Raw genomic sequence first — 12,483 nt, 5'->3', positions numbered from 1 at the left:
CCTAACAAATTTAATGTTTACAAGCCACTGAGTAAGATGGTGGGTGAATGAGCCCTTGGAAAGCTTTCCGGGAGCAATTTCGCTGAGCATTTGCAAAGCCTTAGATATAAAAATTTCCTCTGGCCCCATTCATTCCCCTTCTTAAGAATTTATCCCAAGGTAATAATCAGATAAGGTATGAATGAAGATGTGATATGCAGACATTCGTATCAATATTATCCAAAGGAGCTGAAAATTTGCATATAACCTAAATATCCAGCTATAGGACATTGGTCTACATAAATGAATAGATAAACATATAATTTATGACATGCGTATATTCTGGGCTTTAAAACTAGGATGAATAGAAGTAAGAACGTGCATGGCCGCTTAGCTACAGTGGTGTTTATTGCAGCTTTCTTTGAAAGAGCAAAAAGAATGTGAAGTGGAATGTCCAACAACAAGGGTTTATGTTTGTAAATACACTGGAAGACTATATATATATTTTTTTAATAATGGTGTAGATGGAGATTTATGGACATGAAAAGAGGTTGGGGCGCCTGGGTGGCTCAGTCACTTAAACGCTGGATTTTGGCTCAGGACATGATCTGGCTGTTCTGGATCCAAGCCCCGCATCGGGCTCTGTGTTGACAGCTCAGAGCCTGGAGCTGCTTCGGATTCTGTGTCTCCCTCTCTCTCTGGCCCTTCTCCTCTCGAGCTCTGTCTGTCTCTCTCTCTCAAAAATAAATACACATTAAAAAATTAAAGAAAAGAGGGTGACAATATAGAAGTTAGGTGGATGTTCAGGGGAAAGACTGTGTAGCATGATCTCTCTCTTACACTCTATAGATCTATAAGGATATGTGTGCAAATGTTAATAGTGGTTATCTTTGGATAATAGGGGTATACTTTTAAACAATAATAATTAAAAGTGCTTACGAGGGGTGCCTGGGTGGCTCAGTCAGTTAAGCGTCCAACTTCAGCTCAGGTCATGATCTCACGGTTCGTGAGATTGAGCCCCGCATAGGGCCCTGTGCTGATGGCTCAGAGCCTGGAGCCTGCTTCGGATTCTGTGTCCCCCTCTCTCTGTGCCTCCCCCACTCGCACTGTGTGTGTCTCTCTCTCAAAAATAAGCAAACATTAAAAAAAAACTTTAAAGTGCTTATGATATGATAGTAATTCTTATCATTGCACTCTTACTATGAGTTCTGTGTGTGTGGCTGTGTGAAGCTTGCAGAACTGACCCATTCTGAACATAGCCCAGCTCCGTGAGGCATGTATTACTGCATGAAGGGATAAGGACCCCAAGCATGGGGCTGGCTAGAAGGATGAAGGAGAAGGGGCCAGAAGGGGTCTAACTTTGACAAGCACCCACCCCGTGCCAGGCACTTAATGTACATCATCACATGAATTTTGCACTGGTTATTCGGAGTTTTACCTCCCACTCACCTATGTAAAAATTGAAGCTCAGAGAGGTTGAATAATTTCCTTGAGGTCACCCAGCTTTCAAGGGGAGCCTGTGTGGCTCCAAAATGCGCTTAATCTCCACCTTGCTCTATTGTTCAGAATGTCTACTTCTCCTTAGCAACAAGGCGGTGGCCAAACCCACAGACCAGCAGAGGTGCCAAGAGTCTGGTCGGAGCTGTTTCTCATCGAGTCCAGCCTTGCTGTGCGGTGGGGCAGGAGGAAGAGTCTGGTGTGGGATCTTAGTGTCCTTATGTGGAGCCCAGCCTCTGTCCTCTGGGGCAGCGGTACATTTGCAGCTCTCCAGCCGTGTCTTTGATTTTGGAAATGCAGTCATGGTAGTAATACCAACTCTGCATAACTGTGAACCTGGATCCTACCTCTTCACCTTGCTGGGTCCTTTGAGAGTAATCACTTTACCTCTCAAAGCCTCAGTTTCTTTACCTGCAAAGTGGAGTTCCAATGGTCATCTTTATGGGGTTTTCACGAGGCCAGCAATAATATTTGCAACACCTGGCACAGAGATGGCACTCATAATTTACAGGGTTTTGTTTTTTTTTCTCATCCTAAAAATACAAGGGTGATAACACTCAGGGAGTATATACCCTTATGAAGCTAGTGACATAGGCTAGGCAGATATGCATGAGTTTTGGAGCCCGAAGGAGAAGCACTTCAAATCTTCCTTGCCAAATTAAAGTCAGTTCCACCTTAAAATTTCCCTCTGCAAATGCTTGCAAAGATGATATTTAATTGATCATAACATCCTCAGACTCTCAGGCAGGCTCTTTCCTCCTCTTGCTCATCACTGCTGATTACTCAAGATATTTTATGTAAACAGAAAATGGTTCCTGCATAATTAGACCCATCCACCCTCCCACTTCCCCCCCGTTTGCTCTGCTTCTGGCTTCCCGGAGCTGCCCAGCCACCTCTGAGGCTCTGATTAGCCTCAGAGATTGAAGGTCTGTGCGGCTGCTGAGCTCCAAGGATCCCAAGAGATCCTGACCGGAGGGGCTGTCATCTCGGGCCACGGAGGCTGCAAAGAGAGGCAAAACTCTGCGCCCTCTGTTCATCCCTCTTGGTTCCCTCCAGCACAGCCACCATGACACTGCTCCCTGTGCCCATGTGTCATCTGTTGCTCCCATCGGGACAGACTCTCTTTTCAAACGTAGCTGTCCTGTGTCCCCGTCCTCTGCCTTTCTGTTAGGTAACTCCAGGGGAGAAAGGGTTAATCCTAAAATAAGTGAATCTCTGTTTGTGGATTACATCTAAGTGATGTGCTCTTTCCATGGCAGCTTCCTTGGGCATACACAGCATTAGAATTCCTTGTTTCCATCTTGGTCTCCCTGGCCCCCGCCACCCTGATAGACTGTTCCATCAACCTCAGGATATCATTGGGGGCAGCGGGTGGACGGTCCTTCTTCTTCATCTCCAGTTCTGGGGATTAATAGGTGCTCTGTGGGGGGCTTTCAAGTTCAGTCCAGAAGGTGTGGTCCACAGAGATAAGTGAGATTGGATTGTTGAAAGGTTTGGGCTTCATTTTAAAGCCCCTGAGGAGTTTTAAGTGGGGAGGGGTGAATGACCAAACTTGTGTTTTAGGAGGATTGCAGCTGGCTGCTGGGTGCAGAGTAGGCAAGTGGATACATGAGGACAAGGAGCTTGTTACAATAATTCCAGAGACTGTGGCCTGGATGGGACGGTGGTCCAGGTGCAAGAGCCTCCCCAAAGTTTTGCAGCCTCCTGTGCTTACTCCAGGCAGATACTGTTGGTGTCTACCCATGTCCCCTAGGCCTACCCCTGAGACTGTGCAGTTTCTGTATGCTCTGATGACTCCCTATGTGCTCTGATGACCTCCTGTTCCCTCTGATGCCTTCCTGTGTGCTCTGGTGCCATCCTGTGTGCTCTGATGACTTTCTGTGCCTCTGGCTATGGCAGTGTTCTGGGTACCCCTCAGAGGAGGCAGGAAAAGCCAGAGGAGTGACACCTCAGTAGTGTCCCTCAACAAGAAGAGATAGACAGATAGTCCAGCTTCCTTGCCCCTCAGTGGGACAGTCTTGCAACATGTTCTACCCTGCCTTCTAGAACTCCCCAGAAGGACTGAGCCCCAGCAGTCCACAGTAGTGGACTCATTAATGTGCTCATTAATGTGCTTTATGTTGCTGTCTTCCCTTCCTTTGCTCATGTCCCTCCTCTCTCATTGTACCTCCTGGGATCACTCTCAAATCAACTCCTTATACTCAACTTTTCACCTCAGGGTCTCTTGTCAGAGAAACCCAAAATAAGGCAATGGTGTTTTATAATGAATGGAGAAATATCCATATACATTCAGTCAGTCATGCTATACCTTGGTACGTGTATTTTAACATCTATGATTCCCCTAAGAAGAGTAGACAGCTCTCCGGGACCCTAAGACCTACTCAAACTTTCTCATGTACGGCATTTAGACATGAACACAATCATCAAGAACAGATTCCGAATGCCAGGATGAGGCACAAAAAATGTCCCTGGTTTTAAATTTCAAAAGTCAAGATGCAAAGGGTTCTAAGCTTCCTTCACTTGGGACAATGCAGATGAGTTGTCTAAAAAGAGTGAACTTCATGGGGAGTTGCTATTACTTCCTTTTTTTCTTAGAAAATATCCTGGTCTTTGAAATAATGACTCCAGGGATACCTGGGTGACACAGTCAGTTAGGCGTCCAACTCTTGATTTGGGCTCAGGCCATGATCTTGTGGTTCATGAGATCAAGCTCCATGTTGGGCTCTGTGCTGACAGCTCAGAACCTGCTTGGGATTCTCTCTCTCTTCCTCTCTCTCTCTGCCCCTCCCCTGCTCACGCTCTCTCTTTCTGTCTCAAAATAAATAAACATTTTTTAAAAATGACTCCAGTTATCCCAGTGTTAGTGGCAAAGGGATGCTCTCCATTTCAAATTTACTGGGAAATTTTGTAGGGCTGGGATAAGAATGTGTTAGTCATCCAGAGTAACCCGTGGTTTGAGGACGGATGGCTTTGCTCCTGGGGGACATTTGTCAGTGTCTGGAGACATTTTTGGAACCAAATGGAGGTTCTGTAGGCATCTAGTGGGTTGAGGTCAGGGACGCTGCTAAATATGCTACAATGAACAAGATGGGCTCCATAACAAAGGATTATCCAGTCCCAAATGTCAACAACGAGAGACGCTGCTTTAGAGGAATTTCTACATCTCAGCTTCTAGTTTTCTGTATAGGCTTTGGGGGTGGGGGGAAGGACTGAAATCATGGGGCATCTCTGGCGGTTCCAGCAAGGGGCAGTGGAGGATGGTGAAATCCTCTGCATCTGCTGGCTTCAGGGAGTAATGGTGATGGTGGGGATGGGGTGGACACAGAGCTGGCATCATTGTTAAAGGCCTTGTTTGTTTCAAGTTGGCCTCAAATGTGGGAAGTTTTAACAGCAACCAAAGGTTATTAGAGAAGGAGATTTGATATCATTATCATAAAAAACAAACAAACCCAGAGTCACTTGTCATGATTGGAAGGTAATAACAATATGAATCCAATGAAAGTAATCAAATAGTATTGAATATTGGGGGGCTGAGCAGGCTGGGAACCAGAAAGCCCTGGGAGAACCCCACTGCCATCCTGGGCGTCAGTGTGCTCAGCTATAAAAAGGGATTTGGCCAGAATAGCGTTTCCCCAAAAAGTGGTAAGGATAAAACATTTTGTGCAGAGGAGATAATTTGTGGTTATACACGGAGGCAGTATTAAATAGCAATGAATTGCTTGGTGAGAAATTAACCCCCTTTTTAATTTTTATTCTTTTTAAAGTTTATTCATCTATTTTGGGAGGGAGAGTGTGCGTGAGCCGCGCACGCTGTTAGCGCAGAGCCCAACATGGCACTGGGTCCCAGATCTCTTAGATCAAGACCTGAGTTGAAATCAAGAGCCGGACGCTTAACCCTAGCCACCCAGGTGCCCCATCAATCCCCCTTTTAAAATTTCCTTTCATCCCATCTAAACACAAAAAGGAAAAATCTCAGCTTTGGTGCTTACATGTCTTTAACATCTTTTAAACACTTGCTCATTTCTCCTTTCATGAAAGACAGAGGAGTCCACAGAGTCAGGGCATTACAATACTCAGAATTTATTAACATTCTATAATTTCAATGTATTTATTTTATGCTTGCCTTCTATTCATGTAAAGTGTACTGGGTTTCCATTTATAGAAGATTACAGAAGTTTCCTCTTCAAACACATTTATGTAAGTTCTGTATGTGAATTGAATTTAAAAATATTAAAATAAAATGAATAGGTGGTATGCAAAAGTGGGAAAGATCGTAAAATTAACAGATATTGTAATATAAGGAAGTCAGGCTGTCCCTTCTAGGGATGACCTTAAAATTGCTCTATTTTTTAATTTCAAAGTTAATAATTTGCAAATAAAATGCAAACACCTGTGCTTTAAATATTATCTTAAAATTACATAGGACTCTTGAAGTGAGCCAGATTCTATCCGTGAATGCTTCTAGCTATATTAGCCACCCATCCCTTACTGGGCTCATTCACAATCTTTTTTTGTCAGAAGTAGAGCTAGACCTAACACGGCACTTGGCACACAGTAGATGCTTAATAAGTACCTGTTAGAAAAAATGCGTGGAACCCAGGGATCAAAAAAGAAGCTTTCACTTCTGTGCTGTAAAGGAAGCAATCGACAAAACTAAAAGACGACTGATGGAATGGGAAAAGATATTTGCAAATGACATATCAGATAAAGGGCTCGTATCCAAAATCTATAAAGAACTTACCAAATTGAACACCTGAAAAACAAATAATCCAGGGAAGAAATGAATAGACACTTTTCCAAAGACGACATCCAGATGGCCAACAAACAGATGAAAAGGTGTTCAATGTCGCTCATCATCAAGGAAATACAAATCAAAGCCACACTGAGATACCACCTCACACTGGTCAGAGTGGCTAAAATGAACAACTCAGGAAACAACAGATGTTTGTGAGGATGTGGAGAAACGGGAACCCTCTTGCACTGTTGGTGGGAATGCAAACTGGTGCAGCCACTCTGGAAAACAGTGTGGAGGTTCCTCAAAAAATTAAAAATAGAACTACCCTATGACCCAGCATTTACACTACTAGGAATTTACCCAAGGGATACAGGAGTGCTGATGCATAGGGGCACATGTACCCCCAGTGTTTATAGCAGTGCTCTCAACAATAGCCAAATTATGGAAAGAGCCTAAATGTCCATCAACTGACGAATGGATGAAGAAGACATGGTTTATATATACAATGAAATACCACTTGGCAATGAGAAAGAATGAAATCATGCCATTTGCAGCAGCATGGATGGAACTGGAAGGTATTATGCTGAGTGAAAGAAACCAGTCAGAGAAAGACAGGTATCATACGTTTTCACTCATATGTGGATCTTGAGAAACTTAACAGAAGACCATGGGGGAAGAGAAGGGGAAAAAATAGTAACAAACAGAGAGGGAGGGAGGCAAACCACAAAAGACTCTTAAATACAGAGAACAAACTGAGGATGGATGGGGGATGGTGGGGGAGAGGGGAAAATGGGTGATGGGCATTAAGCAGGGCACTTGTTGGGATGAACACTGGGTGTTGTATGTAAGCCAATTTGACAATAAATTATATTTAAAATAAAAAGAAGCTTTCAGTTACTAAGGACAGATAATCTACCTCAATCTGGTTAAACAAAATAAGAGTGTTCAGAAGTAAGTTGGACTGTGGCATGTTTTGGTCCATAAGTTCATAGTGTGATCCAGGCTATGACTTCATTTCTCTACAGTTTTCTCAGGTCTGCCATACTTCGTGTCCTTGTCCTCAAGAAGACTTACCTCATTACAGTAAAATTAGCTGCTGCAGAACCAGGTCTCACACCCACACACCACAAATCCAGGGGAAGAAATATTTTGAGATTCACTCCAGTCGGCCAATTGGACCATCTTAGGTCACGTGTCAACCCTGGAATCAATCTCTGAGGCCAATGGGATGGAATTCAGTGATTGGCTTCTCTTATGTCACATGACCCATGCCTATAGCTGGGAATGGTATCATCCTCCCCAGAGAAACATGGGTACCCAGATGGGGAATTAAAAGCAGTTGGAAAGAAGTGAGAGGAAGAAGTAGATGCTAAGACACCATGGCCACGTGATGGATGCCCACTCCATCCATGAATGGCAGAAAACACTGATAGAGGCTACATTGGTTCGTGAACTGTTTGTTATTTGCCATGACGAGATAAACACAGAAATCAAGGGTAAGCATTTAGAAACATATAGAGCAATTTAACATTTTTTTTTTTTTACAATACTCAAGTGTGTGATAAGTAGACTCATTGTGTTGAACAAAGTATAGACCACAAGTATTGGCTTATGAAGAATTAGGAAAATGAATGAATCTTTCACAATAATTTTAGAAGCATTGATTTAGAAACTGTGCCTCATGGGTTGACCACTCTTTTAGCAGGTTGGAAAGCCTTAGCTGAAATTCCTAAGACTGGTATAATACTGATGGGTGCAGGACATTAGAAATTTGGGTTTGAATGAGCCTAAAGCCAAGACGTTATGAGCATCCTGACTCATCCAGAGCTGTTTCCAGACACCAACAGGTAGATGTTGTGATCACAAGATGCCAAGGACCCACAGGAAGAAAGCATCAAGGAATTGAGAATGATTGGAAATGAAGTCTGGATTCTCAGGCTAACTCCTTTTGTCTCTTCTGAGAATGTCCTTACTACTTATTATGGGTTGCTATAGTGACAGGAGAAGTAAAAGGGATTGTTCAAGGTGGTATTGCAGATTCAGCTTCACAAAACATGGCTTTCCTTGTGGGAGTTTAGATTTAAACATCTCATCGCCTGCTGCCATGATACCATAGGCTTTCCTGAGGACAATAAAACTTCCTAAAGTTGTGCTAATAGGTTTGCCTGTGTCCTCATTTGTCAAAGAGCAAGACCTGGTAAGGACAGGTCTGGATTCTGCTAAAACTAATTATTGTTTCCTTGGGGCTAATATTCCAAAGAATGTTCATTGAGTTGAGCCCAAAGCCATTGGTGGGTTTGACCCAGCATTATAGAGGGAGACAAAGAGCTGCTTCTGAAACCAAGGGGAACTGGAGAATGAAAACCCCCATAATCTTGAGTTCCAACCACAGAGATTACTCCCATGTGCAAAAAGGCAATGTGTCAAAAAGGGCTTCCTTCCTCCAGATGAATGGAAAATCCTCCAGAGGGTGGGAGATAGATGAAACAAATTTGGCCAAATATGATGAGTATGTGGGGTATCATTACATTCTTCTTTTATGAATCTTTGAAATTTCTGTAATAAAAAGTTAGAGGCTTTAGAGTTCCAGTTTTTTCACTAATATAAACAATACAGGAATCGATAGTCCTCAACAAGTAATTGTTGAGAATCAACTATGCACCAGACACTGTGCTGTTTTAAAACCAAAGGGAAGGATGCGTGCCTGGGTGGCTCAGTCAGTTAAGCATCTGACTTAGGCTCGGGTCAAGATTTCACAGTTCGTGGGTTTGAGCCCTGCATGGGGCTCTGTGCTGACAGCTCAGAGCCTGGAACCTGCTTCGGATTTTGTGTCTCCCTCTCTCTCTCTCTCTGCCCTTCCCTGCTTGCGCTCTGTCTCGCTCAGTCTCAAAGATAAGTAAAACATTTAAAAAAATAAAAAATAAATAAAACTGAAGGGATAAAAGGAATATCATAAAAGCATCCAGAGGGGGGAAAATTTTTTTTAAAGCATGGTTGCATGCAAGAATCCAAATAAGATGTCAGCTAACAGCAATATTGGAAGATTGAAATCGATACATCAGTGTATTTTATAGGGAGAGAGATGTGAGGGGTGGTCATGATGTAAGACAATTCTCATCTTTCATAATAGAAGTATAATAGCCAATGCTTACAGTTGAAAACCCAACAAATAGCAGTATCGGTATGTTAAAATATGGAGATAAGTACCAGAAAAGACAGCCCAAAGTATTGAATATAGTTTTACCTTGGTGGAAGACAGGGGCTTGACAGTGTATGAGGAAGTAGAAGGGACTCCTGAAAGTTTGTCATCAATTTTATAATAAAATTGGACTTTGTGTACATGCATTATTTTTGTTTAAATAAAAGTCAATGTAATGTTTCAATATCCCCTCTAGCTGCCGTGGGAGCCTCCGGCTACAGGGAGGGAAAATGGAAGCAGAAAAATTAACACCATCACTTTGAGTCTTTGCCAATAAAAACATACACTCTCTTACCTTTAGTTGCTGTTGTTGTTGTTGTTGTATGTTGTAGCTTTGTCCCTCAACCAGGAGGTGGAAATTACAGAATTTATTAATTTGCTTTGTGAACAGACATGGTACCCTGCCGCCTTGGTCAAATCTGGGGTCCTGCCATCACTGAGTTTCCTTCTGCATTACACTTCCCTCTCATTCACCAAAGATCCCTGCCATATTAACAGAAGGAATTGAAATTCCAGTCGTGTCTCTCCTCAGTTCGGTCTGATTTTCCGAAATTGCAGTAAATCAGTGGCACTGAAAATTGGCCTATTTTTTTTTCTGGGGGTGTTGGTTTGGCTTGATGAGAAAGCAAAAACAAATGGAGTTTATAAATGTAACTAATCAGGAAGTTAAAGAGAGGTTAAACCTAATGGATTAATCAAGTTTTTCTAGGAAGTGGAAAGGAAAGGTGGGAGGGCAGGGGGAAGAGACTGAGGAGGCAGGCTTTTGTCCAGACTGATTTCATAAGCCTTTCACTGGAGTCAGTTCTTTGAGACTCTTGTGTTTCTCTCTCTCTCTTTCTGTCTGTCTGTCTGTCTTTCTCCCCCAACCCCTCTATCCACCTTTTCTTATTGGAGAACAGAGAGCCACCCAATGGTAGCGGGCTGGCATGCTGAGTGGAAAGACCAGGGTATCGCCTGCGAGGAGACTCGGCTCTCATTTCTGATCCTGCCATTTACTAGTTGTGTGACCTTACAGATACCACGTCACTCTTTGAGCTGGTATTACGCTTCCCGTAAAATGGGGTGAGTATTCTCATTTTCCAACATTGTAAGGCTTGTCAAGGTCAACACAGGTAATTCAGTAGACTGTGAGAGCTAGACGTGGCGATGGAAGTAGGTGGTCAGCCAACACCCACAAGGGCCGTGGGCAGGGAGATAAGATGACTCATTCCACATGTCCTTTATACCCTAGTGACTGTCAAGTCTTTAGCTCCCGTTCAAGCCTTTTCCCTCAGTTTCATGCTTGTGTATCCAGCTATCCTGTAATTCTCATGGTTGTTCCCCAGGCACTGAAACTTAGCATAGCCCAGACCAAATTCTTTATTTTCCTCCCCAGAATCCAACTCTCTATCTTCCTCCACCTCCTGGTGTCTCTTTGTCAGTGGAAACCATGGAAGAAACTGCTAGCTGCCTCCCAATACCTGTTCTCCCTTCCTCGTTAGTAACAGAATCTTGAGCAATATGCCTAGCAAATTTCAACTTATTACATTTCCCTGCCTACCTGACAGGTAGGTGTGGCCAAGTGACTACGTTCTAGTTGGCAAAGATACAAGTGGAAACTTTGCTTCCAGGAAAGCTCTTTAAGGGGGCTCCATTTTGCACTTCCACCTGTTCTCCTTCATATACCCTGAAACGCAGGTGTGATGGCTGGAACTCCCGCAGCCATTTTGGACCCTGAGGATAGAACTAATGTGACAGGGTGGTGAAACAGGTAGAAAGAGCCAAATTCTCTAAATATTGAAGAGCTGTCAAAAAGCCTTGGACTGTCTACCCCCAGAGAGAGAGGGAGCTGAGGAAGAGTCTTCTTTCTTGTTTAAGCCACTATAATGTTGGGTTTCCTGTTTCTTGCAGCTGAACTTCATCCTAAGTGATAGCCAGAACCCTGGGACTTCTTCCCTATATCTAATCTTATACCAAGTCCTGACTTCTGGCTCTCTCTCTAATCCATCCCCTTTTCTTAGTCTTGTCTGAGCCACATTATCTCTTACCAGAATGACTGCAAGAGCCTCTTCACTGACTCCCTGCTTTTAGCCTCTCTTCACTGATACCTATGCCCAAAGAATTTCCATTTTTTGGTTAAGTAATCTTTCTGAAACTCAAATATGACTGTGTTACTTCCAGGGACTCATGGAATTATGGACACTTAATATATAGAACTCAAAGGGCCCTTAGAGGTCATTTAATCTAGGTTTCTTACTTGTTGGTTTGGCTTCATGAAAAGGGAAACGCTTATTAAGCTTTCTATGGGCCTTCTGCAAGAAGTTATACGCTATTCCAGCTATAAAAAGTAGGAGTGCATTCCTCTGGAGAAGACCCAGAATTCTTAGCAGCTTCTCACAGGCGTTCACCAAAAGTTAAAAATCTCTGGTAAGTCTGACTGCCTTATTCTGTAGATGGGGAACTGAGGTCTACAGAGGTTAAGTGACGTGCCCAAGGTCACAGAGAGATTCGGTGGCAGAGCTGGAACACCGCGTCATGCTGTCTTGTTCAGACAAGGCTGCGAACTGGCAGTTGATGCAAAAGCGGAGGCTTCATGTTTCTCTGCCCGGGGATGGGGTGTCCGTTTTCATGCAGACTCTACACAGAGTGGACTCACACCAATAAGAGCTGGGCTGTGGTTAGTAACCGTGAATAGAAGAAGCCTTAACAGAATTGTTAATTTCTGTTATATACATTTCTGTTTACGGGAGAATAATACTGTTAGCCCCATTAAACACCATTATCAATGTGTGATCTAATAATTTCAACATAATGAAACTAATATATTTCAGAGTAGTGGAAGGAAATATTCCACATCTGCGGCAAATTGGATTATCCTGGGCTAGGAAGTCCTTGAGGCAGGGTCATTAATTATTCTGATTTTCGTCACATCTCATTGGTACTAGGGCTTTACAGTTTACCCGTCATTTCCACATACCTTATTATCTTATTTTGTTCTTCCAGAAATCTGGGGAGGGAGTAAGGCAGAGAAAACAGAGTGTACCAGTTGGGAATATTGTGGTTGCAACAGGAAAGTCCAACCTACACTAGCTTG

This window comes from Panthera tigris, chromosome D3 (assembly GCF_018350195.1).
Source record: "Panthera tigris isolate Pti1 chromosome D3, P.tigris_Pti1_mat1.1, whole genome shotgun sequence".
NCBI lineage: Eukaryota > Metazoa > Chordata > Mammalia > Carnivora > Felidae > Panthera > Panthera tigris.
This window is presented reverse-complemented; position numbering follows the sequence as displayed.